The following is a 23,962-nucleotide window of genomic DNA, read 5'->3' as shown; positions in this document are numbered from 1 at the left end:
TATGGTAATGCAAATGCCCTATGCTATTTGTTTACTTTCATGCAAAGTATTGTTTTTCATCAAACTCTAGGTGCACAGTGAGAATGTACTGTGTATATGAATGTCTTCCGCCACATTTGTTATGGTAGGGGAGAGGAAATAAAAAACTGCTTCAAATAAAATCTTAAAAAGGAACCTGCCTTTCAAGGTCACAGTGAAGAATTGTGATAGAGTGGAAAAAGCATGAGTTTTGGCATTTAAAAAATTGATGTTCAGTTTTCCAACTCTGCCACTTATTAGCTGTGTGTGCTTCTGTAAATGGCTTACCTTCTCTGAGCCTTCTTCCGCTGTTCTATAGAATCACAGGGTCACCTCAGGTTATCGTTCTGATCCTTTCTAGCCCTCAAGTGTGTGATTTGAGGTGTAAGTACAGAGTTTCATAAAGCTTTTCCATAATCCAATTTTCCTGAGACAAGTTGTTATAGAAAGACTATCTGGCTATGGGAAAAGAACATTCCGTGACAACAGCTCTGAATTCCATTACTAATAGAAAACCGGTAATGAACATTGAACATTTTCAGGTACCATAAAAATATTTGATCATGGATTTACCTTTAAAATGCAATAATTTAACCACACACTTTGTGTATTAGTGTTTGAAGTTATTTTCAAGTGGAAGATGTATGCTTAGGATCGTTCTTTTCCATAGACCCCTGCGCAAGATCCAGCCCGCTGAGATGAGAATGAAAAGAGGTCAAATGTAGTTTATCTCAAAGTAGAATTGAGGTTCAAATATATGATGGAACTTTAAGACTTTCTTCCTTTGAGTTATGGGTAAACAAATGAGTCTTTTCAAATAGAAAGACATCATTATCTTAGAACTTCTGAGGGGGAAAGAAAGTGTTGGATTATTTGGCCACAGCCTTTTCATTTTGCAGATGATGAAGTTCAGCCTCAATAAACCTCATCTATAAAAGAAAGCTAGTAATAGTAACTGCTGTGAGGATTAAGTGAGGTATGCTTCTGAACTACTTAGCACAGTACTTGACGTGAAATTAGTGCTCAATTATAGCATCTATTTATTATAATTTCTCGTTAATGCTTTATGCTTGCTTAAAGCCACATAGGTTGTCTTGATATAGTCAAATAAGAAGCTAGGACTCCTCCAACTCACACCAGTGCTCTTTTCAAAATATCATTCACTCAACAAACATTTATTATCTGCTAAGTTCTATGTACTTTTATAAGTACTGGGCCTACAGCAGTGAGAAAAACAGATCAACAAAAATATCCTGCCTCATGAAGTGTAAAATATAATAGTGGGAGATAGATAGTAAACAGCATAAATATATGTAATGTGTAAGATGGGGAAAGACAAAGAAGAAACAATATGAAGTTTTTGGTAAGTGAGAATGCAATTTTAAACAGGATGGTCAGGAAAGACAGGAGGTGAAGAAAATCATTGCAGGCAAAGGGAACATCAGGCGTAAATATCTTGGCCAAATACAGTGGCTCACATGTGTAATCTCAGCACTTTGGGAGGCTGAGGCAGGAGAATTGCTTGAGCCCAGGAATTTGAGGTCAGCCTAGGCAATGCAAAAAGATCCTGTCTATATAAAGATTAGAAACCGTTAGCTGAGTGTGGTGGTGCATGCCTCTAGTCCCAGCTTCTTGGGAGGCTGAGGCTTGAGAATTGCTTGAGTCTGGGAGGTTGAGGCTGCAGTAAACCATGATTGTGACACTGCACTCCAGCCTTGATAACAGAGCAATACCCTGTCTTTAAAAAAAAAAAAAAAAAATCTTAAATAAATACCTTGAGGCAGGTGTGGACTACCAATATGAGGACCATGAGGAAGGCCAGGGAGGCTAGAGGTGGGTGAGCAGCTGTGTGGTAGGAGGATGTGCATTGTAAATGTGCAGGACTTTGCAGACCGTATCAGCACTTTCCCCTTTATTCCTAAAGATCTGGGAAGCCATGGAAGGGTCTGAGCAGAAGAGTCACTGAAGGAGACAGACTTGATGAAACTGCTTCTGAACCAGAATTCCTGGGTTCCTTGGGTTGGCAAACAATATTAAAGAATATGAGATCGAGGAGGGGGAGTGGGGGAAAAAAAAGAATATGAGACTGAGATCATATGTGTTCTGCAAAGCCTGAAATATTCATTATCTGGCCTTTTTCAGGCCAGATAATCTAGTCGGATCTTACCAGGCTACAGGAAGGAAGGAACGGAGGAAGGGAGGAAGGGAGGGAGGGAGAGAGGGAGGAAGGAAGGAAGGGAGGGAAAAAAAGGAAGACTGGCAGGCAGGTGGGCAGTCTCTAGAAGCCAGAAAAGGCAAAAATTAAATAAAATGAATTTTCACCCAGAGCCTCCAGAAAGACCATGGCTCTGCTGCCATCCAGATTTTAGGCCTGTAAGACCAATTTCAGATTTCCAGTCTTCAGAACTGTAAGATAGATTTTGTTTTTGTAAGCCACTAAGTTTGTAGTAATTTGTTACAGCAGCAATCAGAAACTAATATCATAGCCTGGTTCTTTTCTTTTTAATTCTTTTTGATCTTTGCCATCAGTTTTTCTGTTTATAAATCATCACTGTCTTCTTTCTTATACTTAAAACATTTTTATTTTTCATTATATAATACCAAAATACACATAAAAATGAAAACATATGTGAAAAGTGAAAATATAACACATACAAATGAAGTTTCTTGTGATCACTCCCTCCTACCCATTCTTCCCTCAAGTAACCACAGTTGTTATGTTGGTGTATATCTTTCCAGATCATTTTCTATGTTATTTCATTCCTAGATAAAATGCATACCCATTCAATAATTAATTCTTTCAGCAAATATCTGTTGTGTCACTAATATATGCGAAGCACTATTTTAGATGCTGGAGACACACCCTAAAGCCCTGCCTTCATGGAACTTATGTGCATAAAAAATACACACTAGATGAGGAAGATCCTGCAATGGAAAACAAGGGGTTTTAGCAAGGAATGTGTCACATCAGTACTGTCCATTATGGTAGCCACTGGACACATGTGGCAATGAAATACTTGAAATGTGCCTAGACCTCACTGAGATGTGTTGCAAGTGTAGATACATACTGGATTTTGAAGACAGTATAAAAAACAGAATGTGAAATATCTGATTAATTTTTATATTGATTACATATTGCAATGATAATATTGCGGATATATTAATGGGTTGTAGAAAAGATATTATTAAAATGAATTTCACATGTTTCTTTTTACTTTTACTAATGTAACTGTCAGAACACTTAAACTTACACATGTGGCTCACGTTATGGTTCTGCTGGGCAGTGCCGTAGTACATGTTTTGTAAAGCGCACTCTGGCAGATGGTGAACAGACAGCAGGAAGCAAGAGCAGATGTGTGGGGACATGCATTAGAGGCTCTTGCAGTCGCTCATACAGTGCCAGGTGGGGCAAAAAGGTGGAGGAAGCCCCAGAGAAGTCTATTCGATAAACTTTGCCCTCCAGTTCTTGAACAATGGAGACAGAAAAGAAACACAAGTCCCAAAACTGAAAAATGGTGCTAAATGACATATGATCTATTGCTCTGTTTGAATGTCAAAAATGCGTGAAAGACAACAGACTCTAAGTTTCTTCTCCCTCCTAATCCTATCAGAATTTCAGTGGGGTAAGGAGAGGAAGGAGTCTAGTCTAGAACTTCTTAATACATTTTCTTGATCATTAATTAGAGCCCAGAAATTAGAGGCATTGGACAGCTGGGCCCCCTTTCTTCACTTTAATTGGGCCCATCCAAGGTAAATTCCGTAACAAGGCTGGGCTCTCCATCAAATTTAGTCCCTCCTCCACCTATAATGCCCTTGAAAAGAAAAGAGTGCCAACATTCATGACCCTGATCCATGAGAATCTGGGGCTCCTGACTGCAACAGATTTTTAGCCACCTTCACCACAGACCCAGGCAATCTCCAGGCTCTTTCAGGTATGTGCAGTATGTGCAAAGCCTATACTCACAACTCTTTACCGCCTATGTTGATGATTCCGTGACCTAAGAACAAGTTCTCCCTGCCTCTTAAAACAATACAAACTCACTATACTGTGAAATTCACAACAAACATTTGCCAAGATCAAATTTTTATAATAACCCTCTGAAGTGGGCAGAGAAAGAGGAAAGAAAGAAGGCATTGAAGGAATGACTTTTTTAAGCCTTTGGTATTTGCCAGTACATTTCTGATCTGATTTGGCAGCAGATTATTCAATTAGTCATCTACAATTCTCCTATTGATTTTTCTATGATACAATCACCAACTTCCTTGCACTGGGACACCTGGGCAGGTAGTAGATCTCTAGCACAAACACACACAGCCTCCTGGTGTTGGATATGCAAATCCATCCCAGCTCCTCTGGTCTCTCTCTTACTTTAAACCATAACCCTCCAACGAAGAAATTGCACATAAAGTTAACTATATGGGCTTTATTTAAGAAAGGAATAGCCCTTTGAGCCCCAGATGGGAGACATGAAACTGTTCCCTTTGTAGTCTCAGTTCCCTCTGGCCTTTCATGGTGTGGGCACCTTGCCTTGCTGAGTTTTGTTCTAATCAAGCCATATATTTTTCATACACGGTTGTCTTTATTATTTGCTACTGCACATTGCCAAATACATTATACATTTAGAAAGACATATACACGCATATGCAGGGTTGTTCACAGCAAACTATGTGCATTGTTTTACATCAATTATTTAAGGATTTTTTTGAGAACACTTTTGACCACATGCAATTTTGCCTTAGGTGTTAACTTTGGAATCCAGCTTGTAATAAAATGCAATGCCCCTAACTTTTCGCCAATATTCCCAAGTCCTAACACAACAAGAAACTGCATGATGAGTACCATGCTGGTTGGAACACAAAATCTTCAGAGCTCTCCTAATGCCAGTGCCCTCTGGCCTGATGGGTCAATCAGACCTTTGCCTGTTTCTCATTCAGGTGGGCCTGAGAAACTTACTATTTCTCTTTTAGTATCTCTGAATTCTGGGGTAAATAGAATAAATCGTCTAAAACAGGGTCAAAGAGGACCAAAGCAATGAATGTTCTTTTGATACACTTGGAAAATGAATTGATCCCCTATCTCCAGAGGAAAAACACATGATGTTTTCCATCTGGCAAGGCTGTGGAAGAATAATGTTGTGGAAACAAGAGCCTATTCACTGAAGCCATTGTGGCATAGTCCTGGAGCTGGGAGTGGTGAGTTTACATCACCCCAGCCACTTACAAAAACTGAAATGTGGAGTTCTGTTTACTGGCAAGTGTTTTCAAACTCCCTCCTCCTCGTCCCTTTGAGTAACTTCTGTCTAATACATGACTAAATGTCATTATGTGATCTCAAAGTTAGAAGGGCAGTCAGAGATCCTGTGGCCCTCAGACTATACAGTGTTTGATAAAGAGCTAAGCCCTTCCCCAGGTCCTCACTGTGATACTTTGGGCTACATGTAACATTATACCCTGACTTAGAACTAAATGCTAGAGGAAATTGCCTCCTACAGCCAGGAGCAGGAGATGAGTCTTAGGCTTGGTTCAACGGCCATTCCACGATGTCATCAAAGACCCTTCTTCCTCCCAGCTCTCTGCTCTGCAGCAGCTTCTTTCTAGGGCTGATTCCCCTTTAGTCACAAAATGTTTGTGTAGTTTCAGGTGCCACAGCCAGGATCCAGAGGTAGGAGAGGAATGGTTTCTTCTCATGCTTCTTAAAAAGAAAAATATTTTCTCAAGCCCCTCCCAACCCCCAGCAGAGCTCCCTCCTCATCTCTTTGACAAGAACTTAGTTATGTGCCCACTACAAAATCCATCGCCTCTGGGGGAAGTGGGACCCCCATCACTAGTTTGACTAGTCTGAATCCAGTTGAGCTGGGAGTGGGGGCAACTGCCATTGAGGCATAGAGCTTGTGGAGGAGAGAATGGATCTCCGGGTGGGGGAAGAGGGAGGAGATGTTCTATCAGTAACAAAAAAGAGAAAAAATTGATTTTTGAGTAGACAACGATATTTTCTATATTCACCCACTTGTAGAACACAGATGGTGAGATAGCCAAGTATATAAGATTGTCATTACAAACATAAACAGAGGTTTATGTTACTTGATATTGAAATTATGAAGGTTCTTTATTTGACTTTTTATCCTACTTCTCTCACTCTTGGATCTCAAATTACAGGCTTTCATAACCACTGTTATTATTATTTAAAATAATTGAGCATTTAATATGTGCCAGGTACTATGCAAACTTCCTCTCATGAAATTCTCCTTTAATTTCTCACAATAGCCATATAAATACATGTCATTATCCTCATTTGACAGTCAGGCAAACTAAGGCTATGAAAGGTAACTAACTTGCTCAAATTTGTACAATTACTAAAGTGGAGGAGCCAGGCCTGGAATCAGGTTATTAAAATTCCAAGTGAATAATCATTCCTTCAGTAGATGGGTCTCATGCTACTTGCTGGGGATAGTGGTAAACCAAACAGACACAGTTCTTGTCTTTGTTGAAGCTACAATCTAGTGGAAGAGAAAACAGGAAACAAATATGTTACACAAATGCTACAAAATTTTGGTAGGTATTACAAAGGAAAAAGAGTGAAGGAGTGAACGAAGGCCCTTGTTTATACTGTGCTGATCAGAAAAGTTCTTTCTGGAAGGTGACCTTATGCTGGATCCTAAGTGGTAAAAGCCATATGAAAAGAGAGATGGAAACATTCCAGGGAAAGGACCTGAGATGGAAAAACGTTGGCGCATTGAACACACTGACCCAAACCAGTGTGACTGAGCAAAAGGAGAACAGGGAGAGCAGTGCAGGGAAAAGGAGAGGGAGGCAGGGGCAGGTCATTTGGGCTTTCTATGTGCTTTAAGAATATCGGATTTTATTCTAGATGCATTCTGAAACTACTGAGGAGTTTTAACCAGAAAACTAAAGTGATTAGACTTGCATCTTAAAACTTGATCACTCAAACTACTGTTTTGAGAATAGATGACTTGGAGAAAAAGATGTGAAGAGATTTGTTGGGAGGATATTGTAGATACCAGGAAAGCAGTAATGGTAAGTGAGCATGGAAATAGAGAGAAAAATGTGGATTCAAGAGATGTGCTACAGATAGAAGTGACAGGAATTAGACGGGCTCACATACAATAATAAGGGGAAGAGAGGAGCTAAACATGATTCTTAACTTTGGATTCTACAACTGGGTGCTAAAAAAGGGGGTCACTGAGCTCAAATGAAAGATCAAGATTTACTTTGAGACATGTTAAGTTTGAAAAGTAAGGTGTCAGGTAGGTTATCGCATATATTATCTGGCACTGAGAAGTTTGCTAGAGATGTGTTTGAGTATAGTTGGCATATAGGTGGTATCGAGAGGAAAGACCATATTGGTGATATTTAAAGCCATTTAAATAAAGGATACTGATGGTATTTAAAGCCTAGGAGAATACTTCTAAGATAAAAGAAAACAGATAGCCCAGAGCCATCATTTAGAATACTAGTATCAAAGGAGGGTGGAGTAGGTAGAGAGCTAGGAGGAAAACTAGAAGAGTGAAACATTGGCTAAGTCAAATGCAGCAGGGTTTCAGGAACAGAGTGGCCAGTTACATTGCTTGCCACTGAAGGGTCAAGTGTGAAGCTTCAATTTATGTATGTCAAGAACCCATCCATTGGTCAATATTCTGAATTTAAAATGACCCATACCAAGGCACCGCCTTATAAAATTCCATTATTTTGCAGACTGAATAAGATTCTACAATCTTCAGAAGTGGTGAGAGTGAGATAATGGGAACAAGCTGCATACAAAGAGTTCAGAATAGCATAAGACTTCTCTAGAGTAATAAAAGCTAAAATGCAAGAATACTATGTCTTCAAAATTCCAAGAGAAAATTATTTATAACATACAATTATAGTCAAGTAAAATTGGAAGAAAAATCTATTTAGACGTGCAAGATTTCAAAGATTTCCCATATGTCCTTTTTCAGGAAGCTACTAAAGGATGCTGTTCTGCAGAATGAGGGTATAATCAAAGAATCAAAAAAATGGGATACAAAAAAAAAGGAAGTGAAGGAAATTCAGAGTAGTGATAAGAGAAGTTCCAGAATGACATCTCTGTAGCAGCGTTAGAGGACATTCATTCCCAACTGCAGTAGTAGAATTGAGGGCTCCAGGAGAAACGTCTCATGGGGAAAATATAGTTGCAAACTATTTAATATGACTTACATATTAAGTTGAGTTTTAGAAAGAAAGAAAATTTGAGACTGAATGAATAACAGGCACACAGAGAATAACACAAATGGAAAAAATATGTTCCTTCCAGTGTTAAAGGGTAACTTTAAAAAAAAGATAAAGCCTACTGTCGTGTAAGTATAAAATAAAGATGTACCAAAGATTTTGTTAATTCATCACTTTAGAAAGGAACTAATAAAAATTGTACAAGCAGTACAAGGGGTGAGTTCAAAGAGCAGAAGCACAGATAGGGAATAAGGACTTCTGAGATCAATTTACAAATAGAAGCAAAATGGTCTATTCAGAAAACAATAATCAATTGAATTCCTATTAGTTTTCTATTGCTGTGTAACAAATTTCCACAAATTTCACAGCTTAAAACAACACACATTTATAATCTCACAGTTCTGTAGGTCAGAAGTCTAGGTGGGCTCAGTTGAGTTCTCTGTTTAGCATCTCTTGAGGTCAAGATCAAGGTGTCAATCTTGTTGGACTCTATCTGGAGGCTCTGGGGAAGAATCAGCTTCCAGGTGCATCCAGGTTGCTGGTTGAATTCAGTTCCATGTGAGTATAGGACTAGGGACACTGATTTTCCTTGCTTGTTGCTCACTGAGATGGCTGTCAACTCCTAGAAACCCCTCTCTGGCCCTTGCACACACCCCCTTCATCTTCAAAGCCAACAACTGCCTGTCAAATACTTCTGGTGCTTGAATCTCTCTGATTTCCTCTTCTGCCACCAGCTGGAGAAAACCCTGTACTTTAAAGGGCTCATGTGATTAGGGCTTATGTGATTAGATTAGGCCCACTGGGATAATCTCCCTTTTGCCCTATAATATAACATAATCACAGGAATGATATCTTTACCAGTTCTGCCCACACTCAAGGGGAAGAGATTATCCTAAGATGTGGGTCACTGGGAGGTCATCTTAGAATTCTGCCTACCCCAGCATTCCAGAATACACAATCAATTCATATTTCAATGGATAATAATAATGTGCATTCATATTGGTTTTCTATAACTTACAGAATTGTTAAATAGGTCAAAGAGAAAAAAAAAAAAAAAACGAAAAGACAGCCTGAATGGGTGAGCTGCTAATTCTTGTTTTGTCCATTTGAAAGTTTTTCATAATTTTTTGGCATTTGTTATGCAAGAAAAGAAACATAATCCATAACAGACCACATGGCTCACCTTTGATCAACATTTAGGTAACCACTGAATATCTATGTAACCAAAACTTGGGGTGTAGCTACATGTGGAGAATGAAGATGAGGGATCCAAAATGGTGGGGGCAGGCTGGTGAACAAAAGTAAAAATCTTTCCCTTTCATAGTAGCAAGTCAACAGGTAATACCTAAACTAAAAAAATAGAATTAGGAAATAAAGTAAAGAACATATTATTTGGGGATATGTAGAAATAGCTTTAAGACTTGCCTCTGAAAAGTGGAAATGGGGGCAATGAGTGGTAGGGCAGAGGACTGCTATGCTTTGCATGTAGACAATGCATAAGTAAAACCTGGAAATGAAGAAGCAGAGAGACTGGGGATGACGTTTTACCTACCTTATACTTCACCTTTGTTTCTGGCATTTCCTTTCAGAGTTTAGATCTTTATTATCACAGCTGGGAAATCCCAAGCCATGAGTAGAATTATCAGTTGGTTGGGAATACAACTACTACAGTTGTCCTTAGTTCAGACAAGATGCAATGATGGATCTTCTTTGCATTTTCAGTGAGCTTCTTGAGGATGTGACTCACGAAAAAGAAGAGAAAAGGGTGAGCTGACAATGAAGGAGGTAGAAACTCACGTTTATCACACAACTGTATGTTGGCCATTTTATGATGGTAGCTCATTTAATGCTATTAGCAATCCTGTGAGGTAGAAAATATTGTCAGCATTTTACAGAGGAAGAATCTGAGGTTCAGAAAAGTGAATAATTAATAATATGAACAACAATATTAGTTAACATTTATTAAGTGCTTACTAAGTGCCAGGTACTGTGCTAATCACCTTGGATTACAAGGATTATTTCAAATCATCCCTAAAAGAACGTCTGAGATGGGTACTAGTTTCCACTGGCAGAGGGGAAAATTAGAGCTCAGAAAGCTTGCAGTGGGTCACAGAGCTGAGAGCGTCAGATGGTCCCCACCTTTTACTTTTCATGTGAGACACAGGACAAGGTCTCTTTCTGCTATGCAAATGAGCCTCCCTTAAGAGTGGGGAAAACAACCTGTCTAATCCTACCATATATGACCTCTCCATTCCATTTCTAGCTACATGTCTTGGCTTCAATGACTACTTGTTAGTTGGTTTTGCAGAATAACCAAGGAGCTGCAAAGACTAGGCACGGTCTCTATAAGGACATTTATTGTTTTCCTCCTCCTGGAATTCCTACCCCTTTCTCCTAGTAATAACACCCTAGAATAATCCCTCTTCCAGTTAGAGACACATTCTTCTTCCATTAAGGAGGGTGGTGCATAACCTAGGCTTTTCCAGTCAAAACTTTCTAACCTTCTGGCTACAAGAATTGATTCAGACATGGTTGCCATGACCAGAGACTTTACTGGAAACATTGAGAATAAGACGCTGTCTTTCTGCTGGTCTTAAAAACATCACTGGATGTGGCTGGACCCAAGCCTGGGAATCTGGGGGCCAGAATATGAAAACTGCCTGAGAATAAAAACCTATCTTGAGAAAAGCAGAGGCAAGAAGTCTAAGTTCTTAAGATATAGTTGAAGTATCTGGTTTCAGTTTAGTCTAATGATTCCATTCATAAACTTCCTTCTACCATTTGGGGTGATTATTTGTTCCCCAGTCATAATCTGGGAATCTCCTTGAGTTTGGAATTACCAAGGAATATGAAGGAATGGGAGAAGGAAACTAAATAGATCAAGGCAAGGAAACTATGGATTGGTAGGAAGAGAAAGGAAACCCTAAGGTGTGCTTTGTTTTCTACAAAGGTGAAGATTTTAATTTTCTTTCAAATGTTCTCAGCTGCCTAGAAGAAGCTGAGAGTGTGGTGGCTTTCCAGAGTCATCACTGTACTTTTTCCTTTTTTCAGCCATACTTATTGCATGGAGGTTCCTTAACAAACTGAAAATAGGATTACCATGAGATTTAGCAATTCCACTTCTGGATATATATTCAAAGGATTTAAAATCAGTGCATTGAAGAAATATCTGCATTCCTGTGTACATTTAGACATTATTCACAATAACCAAGTTGTAGAATCAACCTAATTGTCTATCAACAAATGAATGGATAAAGAAAATATGGCATATATACACAAAGGAATACTTCTCAGCCTTAAAAAAAAAAAAAGGAAATTCTATCATCTGCAACAACAGGGATGGAGCTGAAGAACATTATGCTAAGCCAGGCACAGAGTCAAATAATGCATGTTCTCACTTATACAGGAAATCTAAAACAATCAAACTCACAGTAGCAGAGTAGAATGGTGGTACCCAGAGTCTGGGCACATGGTGAGAAAGGGGAGATGTGGGTCAAAGGGTTCAAAGTTTCAGTTAGATAGGAGAAACAAAAAATAAGCATTTCAAGTGATGGATATGTTTATTAGCTTAATTCAGTCATTTCATATTGTATACATATAACAGCACTTTGTACCTTACACCTATATACAATTATCATTTGTCAATATATAGTAGAGAAATTATTTTATGGTGAAAAGATATACATATATTTAGAATTAGCCAGCTGGACTCAGTTTAGATAATCGCAATTTTCTTGGCAACATCCAAAGCATTGTAATCAGGAGCCAGTTGAACATATGTTTTCTTCTCTCCATCAGGCCAAATCAGGGTGCTGACGTTGGCCACATCAATGTCACAGAGCTTCTTCACAGCTTGTTTGATCTGGTGCTTGTTGGCTTTAACATCCACAATGAACACAAGTGTGTTGTTGTCTTCTATCTTCTTCATGGCAGACTCAGTGGTCAGCGGAAACTTGATGATAGCATAGTGGTCAAGTTTGTTTCTCCTGGGGGCGCTCTTCCAAGGATATTTGGGTTGCCTCCGTAGTTGCAGTGTCTTGGGCCACCAGAAGGTGGATGATGGGCAGATCTTCTTTTTTTGTGTGACTGTGGACATCTTTCAACACTGCCTTCCTGGCCTTTAAAGCCTTCACTTTGGCTTCGGCTTTAGGAGGTGCAGGAGCTTCCTTCTCTGATTTTGGGCCATCTTGTGAAAAGGGTCTGAGAAATTTTTTTAAATTAAAATTTGCATTTCTAACAAGTCCTTAAGTAAAACTGCTGCTACTGCTCAAGGAACCATGTTTTGAAATCCACTGTGCTAGAGTAGGAGTAATCAACAGCATAGAGCAATATGCGACTGGTCCCCACCCTCCCAGTTCTTTGCTTCCAAACCTAAACAGCCACAGTGATAAACTAGTGTGGTTATTGGCAGATCACCCAGGAATGGAACCACCAAGTGCGGAAGCTGGGTTGGGGAAAATCTCACCATCGCTGATGGGAAGAAATTTAATATCTGTTTGAAATGAAATCAGTCTGAGTCTTGCTTCTCTGTATATCAAGAAGGAGCAAAAACCTAGTAACCTGGAAAAACTGTGCATAGAAAGTATACATGAAAAATACATATCTATACATCTATACATATACATATATGTACATGTGAATTGATTCTTTGGTATCACCAGAAACAAACTCTTAATAACCAAAATTCTTTTTGTTTTTATGGTAGTCTTTCTGAAGAATTTGAAGGTTACTGACAGAATCCATTAATCTTTCAAAACCTCTAAGGGATTTCTGGGTGTTGCTTGATTTGTCTTTCCAATTTTTTTTTTTAAACAACACACGATACAGATACTAGGTTTTTCTCCTCAGTTCCATAAGACAGAAAAATTTTTACCATGTGTCTTACATTGTGTGTTTCCTGTTACTTTCAAATGAACCAGCTTGAAAGCCTACAAAGCATATTTTGCAGATCCTAATGTAAATATTTATTTCAGATTTTCTTCCATGAATTGAAATTTGATTTCTTCACATTCCCAATTCTCATTTCCACATAATTCTGCATACTGAATGCATACTAAAAATACATTTTACAAAAGCTTCTTTTTAAAAGTTAAAAAATCTTGACAACCATTAGACATCTATCTTGGTAGACTAAGAGAGTGACCATTTATCAGAAGCTTCCAACTTCCTCGACTTTGGAAAAGTTGGAACTATAATATTTCAAAACTCAAAAGTGTTGAGTGTGGACAGACAATAAAAAGACCCAGTACCCAAGAGTTGGCAAGAGAATAAAATCTACACAACAGAGCAATTCCTTACGGCAAGTTGTAAAAATAATACAATGGATCAAATGCTTTGTACCACAAGGTTTTTTCACACCCTCCAGGGAAATTGCCCAAATTACTTAAAAACATGGTAAATCGAAGTTGGTTATATCCATCCCCTTCACAAACATTTATCTCACCGCTTCTAATCTCACACAGATGTGGCAAGACTATCAAAGATCGGGTTTGACACATTTGGACCTACTTAAAAAGGAAGCTGAATTTAGAAATTTTTTTGAATTTCTGCCACCTACTGGCAACTGGAAGTGATAGAATTGAGCACTGGGTAATTACACTTCCTGGTGGAGGGTGGTTGCGGTCCTCATCTGGGGGATAACTAATTAACACATGCTTTAACTGGTCTTTAGCACATGTAGCTGATTTAGTGAGAAAACTGTGGATTGAGTTATTTGGAGGCTGCTTTCCAGGCCCTGGAGCAACTCTAACCATCCCTGCCTGGTAAACTTGATTACAAAGTGAACTTGGCATTTTGGGATTCCCTACCTTGTTGATGTGAATCATATGGCTTCAGCGTTGTTGAGAGCTGGTGCTCAGATGGTCCTGTTGTTTGTATACGTGTTGCATAAACTTCTCTGGCAAGATCAGTGTGTTCCTAGGTGTAATTCTAGATGGCAGATAGTGTGTCTTTGTGGACTGTACAAAATGAATCTGAATATTGGTTTGTGTGGCATCTGGAATACATTCTGGAAAGTTCTTACGGGGATAATGTGTAATGATTTGGAATTGCCACCCTGGTGCACACAGCCAGGATAGCAGGGAAGATCTTTCAGCTTGAATTATTAACTAGTTTCTGATGCTAATTTTGACAGCCTACACCTAAACTCGGTTCTTGGATAATCTCTCCAAATCCATCCTTTAACAAAATAACCCACATGCAGCATCATCTTTGTCTTAACCTTGTAACTCTCCTGGTTCTGTTTTGTCATTTCTTGGTGTGCCGAACTTCACTTCAAAGAGTTCATTTCATTCCAAGGGGCAACCAGAGAGGGATCAAAGACTATTTCATTTTGCCAAGGCCAGGCTGGAGAGTTTATTACGCTGGGTCAATCTCTCTTTGAAGATTGCTATCTGTGGGTATGAAACCTGAGTCCCATGAAAGACAGATGAGAAAAGCTTTGGGGCAGCCACCAGACAAGAAGGTGTCATTTATACCAAGCTTGGAAAGCAGCATCAGAGACGCTGGAGAAGATCAAAAAGTTGAAGGTGCGTTGGACATATGGCAAAGAGTAGCGACCATCTGGAAAAGTGGATATTGTAATGGGGCAGGCAGCAATCAAAGGAGAGCTGAAATTAAAAAAATAATAATGAAATACAAGAAAAGACAGAAAAGAGAATAAAGACAGAGAAAGAAGAAGGAAGGAAGGAAGGAAGGGAGAAAGGGAAGGAGGAAGGGAGGGAGAGAATGAATTAAAGGCCAAGAAATACATTGAGTGATAGACCAGTAAGCATGTTGAAAAATAAAGGCTGTTATAGTGACAGACCCAGCTCTAGGGTCCAGCCATACTCAGTTTATTTTACTTCTGCAAACGTGGTATGCTCTCTATGCCTTCATGCATGCCCTTCTCCCAGCTGGAATACTGTTCTGTTCCTGACCTCTCTGCATTTTCTTTTCACTGAACCAACTCCTCCAACTTACTGTTGAGATGTCAGCTTAAGTCTTTCTTTCTCTGGACAGTTCAGGAAAGTCCCCTTTAGACCTGAGTTACTCCAGCTCTCATGGTAGAGTGCTTACTTCCTTTGTCATAGGACTTTTCATACTTCCTCTTATTGTTTAACACCTTTCTTTCCTGAGACCCCTATGCTGAATGTCAGTGGGAACTTGTCTGCCTTGTTCTCCTCACCACTACAACCTCAGCACCCAGCATGATACCTGTAGTGTGGTAGGCTGTTACTTCTCAGTTCTGGAATAAATAAATAAATAAAAACAGCTCGAGGGGACCAGCCAAGAAATTCCTTGTGAAAGAGCGTTCTATCAATTTGCCATTTCTGGAACAAGTTCCTTTCCACTGAGTGAGCAGAGAGGAAGACTGACACTATCTTGACGCCTCCCGTTTTGTACCTGCAGTAGAACACTAGGTCAAAGACACTAGTGATTTTAACAAATCACGACTGCCCTCCCTTCCTTCCAGCTGGAATAGGGCTATTCCTTCAAATAAGTCAAACTTTGCTGTCTTCTTTGAATATGTTTGGAAATGTATGGTGTCAAATCCTATCATGTACCAATCAGATTAGATAACCATGGTTTCAGTCATCTTCTCCAGAAAATATATTCTATTTTCAAGTGAAATCTCTCCTTAGAGCCCCAACAAAGCGATGAGATATTTTGCCAGTATAGCCTTATATAAAAAATTTAGATCAGATCATTTACCACTTTTAAAGTCAACAAGAGGAAGGCAAGTCGAGGCACTGGTGTTTTGCTGTGTGTTAATGTTGATATGGGACAGTTTTGAATGTGTATTCTTTTGTAAATTGCAGTTTTTAATATAGTTTAGAGTGTATTTAAAATTAAATATATATATGTCAAATTTTGGGGAACCTCTGTAGTACAGATTTGAAAAACACCTCTAAGCCAGACATAGTTCTAAATGTTTTGCCCATATCAATTCTTCTACTCTCCAGAACAACCCCATTAAGCACATACTAGTACCCTGACTTTATAAATAAGGACACCGAGGCACAGAGAGGCGAATTAATTTACTAACTCACAGCTGGTAACTGGTATAACAAGGATTCAAATGCAAAAGTCTGACTCCATTTATTCATTCTTTTAACTAATATTTAATGAGTATCTACTATGTGCCATGCACTGTTCTGGGTTGTAGGCACACAGCAATGAACAAAACACAAAAATCCCTGCCCATGGAGCTTCTTGTGCTGGTAGAGCTGCATTCCAGCATCCTCATTTTTACTCGTTACTGCTGCACTTCTTCTCTCACTGGTTGCTCTCAGCTCTATGGGAGGACAGGGTGATATGAGGGTGAGTGTCAGGAAGAGACAATTAGGATGAGCCTAGGAAGGCGAGTGGAAGTTGGCAAGGAAGGCAGGGTGGGGAGGATCTTGCCAGCACAGGAAACAGAGGGGAAATGTGAGCTCAGTGACATCCTCAGCATCATACTAGCCTCCTTCTTGTTGTCCTAGCCCAAAAAATGGGTCAAAACCTTTGGTGGAATGGACTGCTGGGGAGCTTTCTATTTGACAAAGATTAATCCAACAGGCCCCGATTTCTTTCCTCTTCATTGTCCTTGCTGCTGCCCACCATTGTCCCTAGCCTTGCCTCCTACCTCCTGCTTGCTCTACTTTGATGTCCAATTAAATCAATTTCCCCAACTCTTGATCTTCCTGCTCCCTTCCCCAGCTCCCACCCCAATTCCTATCCCACATACTCTCCACACAAGTAGTATGCAACTCTCTACATACTCACCCATGTGTTCTCAGATTAGATGTGACTTCACTCATTCCAGTAACATTTACTGAGTGGCAATAATAATGTGCCAGGCACTGATTCAAGTGCTGGGTACCGTGGGAGGCTGAAAAATGGCTCCCCCAAATATATCCATGTGCTAACCCCTGGAATCTATAAATGTTACCTTACCTGGCAAAAAGAAGACTAGAGATGTAGTTAAGTTAAGGATGCTGAGATGGAGAGATTATCTTAGTTTCTCTAGGTGGGCCTTAAATGCAATGATATGTATCTTTATCAGAGAGAGATAGAGGGAGAGATTTGACACACATGGAGGAGAAGGAAAGGAGAAGACAGAGCAGAGAGACAACTGAAGTTCCTGGTTCTCCAGCCTTGAAGCCTGGAGAGTGACATAGCCACAAGCCAAGGATTTCTGGAAGCCCTCAGAAACCAGAAGAGGCAAGGTATAGATTCTGCCTTAGAGCCTCAGGAGAGAGTGTGGCCCTGGCTGTCACCTTGGTTTTAAATCCAATAATATGGATTTGGACTTCTGGCCTCTAGAACTGTGAGAGAATAATTTTCTGTTGTTTAAAGACTCCAGTTTGTGGTCATTTGCTACAGAAGCGTTAGGACACTAAACCCTTTCTCTGGGTTTGTCCTCTAATTCCCAAGGTATTCTGATTGGTTCCCACAGCATTTTATATTTTCCCCACTCTACAACTTACCACATTGTATATTAGCTGCATGTTTCTGCATTCTCTGTTAGACCAGAAACTCCTTGAAGGCAGAGACTGCACCTCATTTATCTTTATATATCCCCAGCGTTTATTTCACATAGTTCTTTGCAAATAACAAATGCTCAATACATTTTTGTTACATGAGGCCAGGCACTGTGGCTCATACCTATAATCCCAGCACTTTTGGAGGCCAAAAAGGGCAGATCACTTGAGACCGGGAGTTTGAGACCAGCCTCGCCAACATGACAAAACCCTGTCTCTACTAAAAATACAAAAATTAGCCAGGTTTCATGACACACACCTATAATCCCAACTACTCAGGAGGCTGAGGCAGAGAATCACTTGAACTGGGAGGTGGAGGCTAAAGTGAGCCAAGTTCACGTCACTGCCCTCAGCCTGGGTCACAGAGTGAGACACCATTAAAAAAAATTGTTACGTGAATAAACTATGATGAGGGATTTTGCTGTTATTTCAGTTTTTAAGTATTAAATCATTTTCTTTTCAATTAGACTATGAGAAACCAAGATGCATTGCTCCTAGGTGAAGGAAGGCACACAGGTTTGATCTCTTGTGATTAGTAATGGCTGCCTGGATACTCATTGAAATAGAATACTTTGAGCAATTAATGATGTCTGTCATAGATGCGATGATAGGAAGGGGTGATCTATGTATACCTACTTTGCCAACCTGACACAGTTTTTGTCCATAAATAAGGGTTTTTATATCTAGACATAAAACAAATGATGTTGCTGCCCTGCAGAATCTTAGAACTGAAGTTTGGCATTTATAACTTGTCCATGGTAACAGTGTCTTCTCATATTCTTAGTTCGTGCCATGAAAATTGACCAGTGTGTATGTCCTTCTTTTATCAAACATTCTCAACATCAGACACTGTTCTGGGTGCTAGAGCTATACAGTCCCTGTCCTCAAAAAGTTTAAAGACTAATAGTGAAAACATATTTTAGATGAATCCAGGTCAGTAGTGTGAGATGGGCTATAGTGGTGGTCTGTGAATGGTCTAGCGTGGCTGCGGTAGAGTGAGTGTCTTAGGAGGGAGGGAAGAGGAAAACCTTCAGGCTAAGACCTTGGATTAAACTTGGAAACAGACTCTTAAGGCACTGACTAAAGGGAGGGGGAGAATTTGCCCAATGTGGATCAGGAGGAAGTGTGTGACTCAGTGGCTCTCCACCTTTAGTTCTGGGTCCCAAAGGAGGCCTGGGCTGTCTGGCTGATTTTGCAGTGAGCCTGGTAAAAAGTTAGTATTTTGGTCACTCCCTGTCCCCTGAGCAACGCTCCGGAAGCAGGATCAATAGGGAAACATCAGCTGCTAAAGGATGCAATAAATCTTTTCTACACTGAACACAGCAGAACAGGACTGGCTGAGGCTCTGGGAGGGGCTAAGGCAAAGTTTGGGGCTCCATTCTAATGAGCACTTTCTGCTACTGAAAACTGTGCTGTTGGAGAAAGGCAGCAGGGAGATGGTGTCAGTGATTTTCTATTTTCTATAGACTATGGGGTGGAAACAAATGTCTTCACAGCTACAAAAATGCCCACTTTTTCAGCAGGTATTTGCTAAGAACATAATGTGCATATATTAAGGTGCTGGGTGCCTCTACAAAGGTAAATGCAACCCACCCACTCACCACACAAACATAGTAATGTGGTGAAGAGGACATGGGCTATGGAGCAAAAACGATCTGTGGTGAACTCTAGCCTGCATTTCAAAAGCTGTCTGATCTTAGGCAAGTTCCATCATTGTTCTGAGCTTCAGTTTCCTCCATCGGTAAAATGAGCATAATATTACTACCTATTTTACTGAGTGCATATTAACATATAGGAACTTAGCCATAGAATATAATTAATGTTAATTACACCTAACTTTTATAGGAGAGCTAAGGCTTGCCCTGGAGGCTAAGATTCAAAATCCTAGCTTTGTCTGAGTGACTCTCTTAAAGGCTGAGTTGATTCCCTTATGGTAAGAGTGGAAAGCAATAGTGTAATTAATATCTGCTACACCTCATTCGTTTATTCAGCAGACATTTACTGAACTCCTAGAGGGAGCCAGGCATACTGCTAGGTGCTGGAGGTACAGAGATGATCAAGTATTTGCAGCTGTATCTTAAATTCTGTTACAGCAAGGATCATTTCTATATGGTTCATTGTTGTAACTCTAACATCCTGTATAGCTAAGCAGAAGAAGGTTAGTAGGTGTTATTTCTCTTTTGTTTGTTGATATATAATATTTTACATATTTATGGGATATTTTGTTATATCTATAGAATGTTTAATGATCCAGTCAGGATATCTGGGGTGTTCATCACCCTGAATATTTATCCATTCTATGTATTGAGAGCATTTCAAGTTCTATCTTCTAGCTACTTTGAAATGTACAATACATTGTTTGAATTTCTTTTTTGAGATGGAGTCTTGCTCTGTTGCCCAGGCTGGAGTGTATTAGCACTATCTTGGCTCACTGCAACCTCCCAGGTTAAAGCAATTCTCCTGCCTTAGTCTCCCAAGTAACTAGGATTACAGGTGCATGCCACCATGCCTGGCTAAATTTTGTATTTTTAGTAGAGACAGGGTTTTACCATCTTGGCCAGGTTAGTCTTCAACTCGTAACCTCATGATCCACCCACCTTGGCCTCCCAAAGTGCTGGGATTACATGCATGAGCCACCACACCTGGCCGAAAAATTATTTCTTGGTAAAAAAAGATATTTAAGAATTATTTTTAATTCAAAAAAGCATTAATAAAAAATAATATCTATCAAAAACTATGCATGTCCAAATTTGGCTGAATACTGTCAGATAGCTCTCTTGAACCACTGTGCTACCAGCACTCCCCACCAGCAGTGGATCACCCTACATTCCTCATCTTCACCTGTACTTGGCACTATCCAGCTTTCTAATCACCACCAGTACAAAATGGATGAAGCGACAATTCATTTGTTTCAATTCACTTTTTATAATTATTAATATATGTGAGCAAACCTTCAAATACTGATATTTTGGGTTTTCTCTCCCAGAAATTGTCTGTTCATGTCCTTTGCCCAATTCTGCTCCTAGGTATACATTCCAAATAGATTCTCAAACATGAACATAAAGAGTAGTGCCCAAGAGTCATTGCTGTCATTTGTAGTGGCAAGGAGATGGACACAGCATAAAAATCCTTCCCTCAGAGAGTTAAGTGGTAACGGTGGTGATTCATATCCTGAGGTACTGTGCAGCAGTTCTAAGAGATGAACTAGATGTATGGGTAGTGCATAGATGATTCTTAAAAACATAGAGATGTATGCTAAAAGAAACAATACCATTCATATGTAAGTTAGATTTCCATGTGTATAAAACACTTGTGTGTGTTGAGTATGTGTATATATTTTTTAAAGACTATGTTAAACACATTAGAGTAATTAATGGAAGCAGGGAGTGTTGGCAGGGGATAGGAGTAAAGAAAGCGAACCAAAAAAAATAAAGAAGTAAATTAAATAAGAGAAAGAACCTTGCATAGTACAGTGATGATAACATGTCAAGAATTGAGAAGTAAAAGAAATTAAATCCTGTGTACCTGAGGCCTGAAAATAATAAAAAAGTTGTTAATCATAAGTGCGATAATTTATTGCTTTATATTTGTATGGTTCTTTTTTAATCTTTCAAAGCATTTTATAACTATTTTATTTGATGGTGAAAGTAAAGAAGACATCCTTCCCCCCAATGTAGATAGAGAGAAGGAAAAGTAGGGAAGACATCCTTCTCCTTAGTGTAGATAGAGAGGAGAAAATCAAACTTTGACTTTTTCAGGGAAGACGCTAGGACCCAGGAGCTTCCCCTGAGAACCTGTCTTCTTTCTGCTACAGTGGATTGGTCAGCTGCTGTCACCAGGTTCCCTGAAGGCTAGTGAAATTTGAATAAGGCCCTTCATTTATCTTTCTTCATGTTCCTTCCTGCCAGATAAAAATGCATGTGCTTTAGTGGGCTTCCCACTTTCCTACTACATCTCAGCTATTAATGCTGTTCACACATAAGGCTCCCATTGACCCTGGCTCTCTCCCTAATTGAACCTGAGGAAGGACTAAAACATCCTTTACAATAAGCACTTCTTTGCAATAGACAGATTTCCTGGACCCATAAAACAGCTTTTAGAAAAGGCGAGCCGTATTTAAGGAAGACATTAATATAGTGCCACAAAATGAGGTTTGCTGACATATGACTCTCTGAATAATTTACTTTAAATAAATTAACACTAGAATTTACATTTACCTTTGAAAGTCCAATTTACTGGAGACACTGAGGATGTGTTCCCTGGAGAATGGAAATAATGAAAAACATCAGCTTTTGTTTGACTGCTTTGCTAAGAACCATAATGATGAAATGACTTATTTTTCTGGAGAAATTGCCCTCTCATCAACACTTAGACCCATCTATTAAAGGGGAACCCCATTTCCCCACCAAACCTTTATTGCCAACAAGATGAATTTACACCAGATGGTATGGAATAAAAAAAACTGGGGACAGTAAGGAGTAAAAAAATCCAGTATACTTGTAAAGTTAAGAATCATCACCATAATAAAATAGCCCAAAATTACTGCTGAATTATTTGCATGTAATATCTCATTTAATTTTTGTAAAAACTTGACAAAGTTGGATCTCATATTAACTCCTTTTGACAGATAAGGAAATTATGATTTAAATAGTTTGCTCACAATCACATAGCTAGTAACTTAGTAACTTGTGGACATAGTATTCAAATGTAAGGAGTCTCAATTCAGAGTCTACACTTAGACTTTAAATGATTGTCCAATTATCAATAATTATTAACAGTAATATAAGTAGTCATCAAATTTACATGATCTTTATGAAAACTGGAAAAGACAGAAAAAGAATAAACAGAAAGAAAGACACCCATCCTCTTAAAATCTAGGGTTAATTATTACCCAGTACCCTCAGGGTTAATTATTTTGGCATACTCTCTTCTTATAAGAAGACTTGTTTTCTGTTTTTCAGAGACTGAGAACATTTCTCTGTCCTTTGGGGTCAAGGGTGAGTAAGGAGTATCTTTTATAGAGCAGAAAGGTAAAGCAGCAACCTTTTGGCCTGTGAACATGAGGACATGAATTTATCTGTCCTTTCCAACTGGCTTTCAATCAGCAAGGCTGATGAGCATAGCAGGATGCCTGGGCACATGTGGCTCCAGCATATGGAGATGCAGTGCTGCCCTGAGCCTGGGAGTGACGTCTCCTCCTCATTACTCAGGGGCAGGGAACAGACCTGGCCAGCATGAGAACAGGCGCAAGGAAGCGGCCCAAATCCCTGGTCTAGAAGTGGTGCCTGTGGTCAGCAGATTTGCCCTTCGTGGTTTCTGTCCCCCAGCCAGTCCTTTGCAGGCCATGTCAAGGGAGTACGTATCTGACACCATTGATATTCACACATATATGATCCAACAGCACAACATTAGGATGAGGAGCTTGGGCTTTGGAATCAGAGTTGGGGTCCAATTCTGGCTTTGCCAAATTAGAGCTATGTGAATCATGGCAGGGTATTCAACCTCCTAAATTTCAATATTGTCAACTATAAAATTAGACAGTAAAGTGTGTCAGCTAAGCATCTGGGCGCCAGAATCAGACTGTATTTCCCAGTCCTAGCTCCATTACTTACCAGCTGGGTGACCGTGGGAAAACAATTTAACTTGTATCTCCATTTATTTCATGTATGAAAATTAAATAGGAATAATGACAATACCTACCACACAGGTGAAGATGAAATGAGATAGTACATGTAAAGTGCCTGGTATAAATACTCAGAAAATATTAGTTGTTTTTATTATTATTGAAATGAGGTGATTATAGTACATGCCTTATAATATTGTTGTGAGAATTCTTCAAGTAATATAAAGGAAGCACTTTAGAAAATGTATTCTGTTGGAATTATAGTTGCTTAGGTCAAGCACCTTGAAGTCACTCTTAATTCCATTTTTTTCCCTCCAAAAATTATTCTGCCAGCAAATATTGCCAGCTGTACCATAAACAAATTTCTAGAATCCAATCATTTCTCGTCTCCTCCCCTGCTATGCCCTAGTCCAAACCACCATCATTCTCACCTGGATTATTTCCATTATAGCCTCCTAACTGGTTTTCTGGTTTCTGTCCTTGCCTCTATACAGTGTATTTCCAGTACAGCAACCTTTAATTGAAGTTGTTTTTAGTTTTTTTATCATTTAAATTTTTAACTTTTTATTTTGGAACACTGACTTTTAGAAAAATTCCAAAAATACTACAG

General features: G+C 39.3%; 1 pseudogene; it reads right to left on the bottom strand.

Moving 5' to 3' along the window:
- Positions 1 to 11,936: 11,936 nt before the first annotated feature.
- LOC103796274 (large ribosomal subunit protein uL23 pseudogene) lies at positions 11,937 to 13,979 on the bottom strand (annotated as a pseudogene).
- Between the last annotated feature and the right edge of the window lie 9,983 nt (positions 13,980 to 23,962).

This window comes from Callithrix jacchus, chromosome 10 (assembly GCF_049354715.1).
Source record: "Callithrix jacchus isolate 240 chromosome 10, calJac240_pri, whole genome shotgun sequence".
In the NCBI taxonomy this organism is placed as follows: domain Eukaryota; kingdom Metazoa; phylum Chordata; class Mammalia; order Primates; family Cebidae; genus Callithrix; species Callithrix jacchus.
Note: the sequence above shows the minus strand (reverse complement) of the source record. Positions and strands in the feature narration are given on the sequence as shown.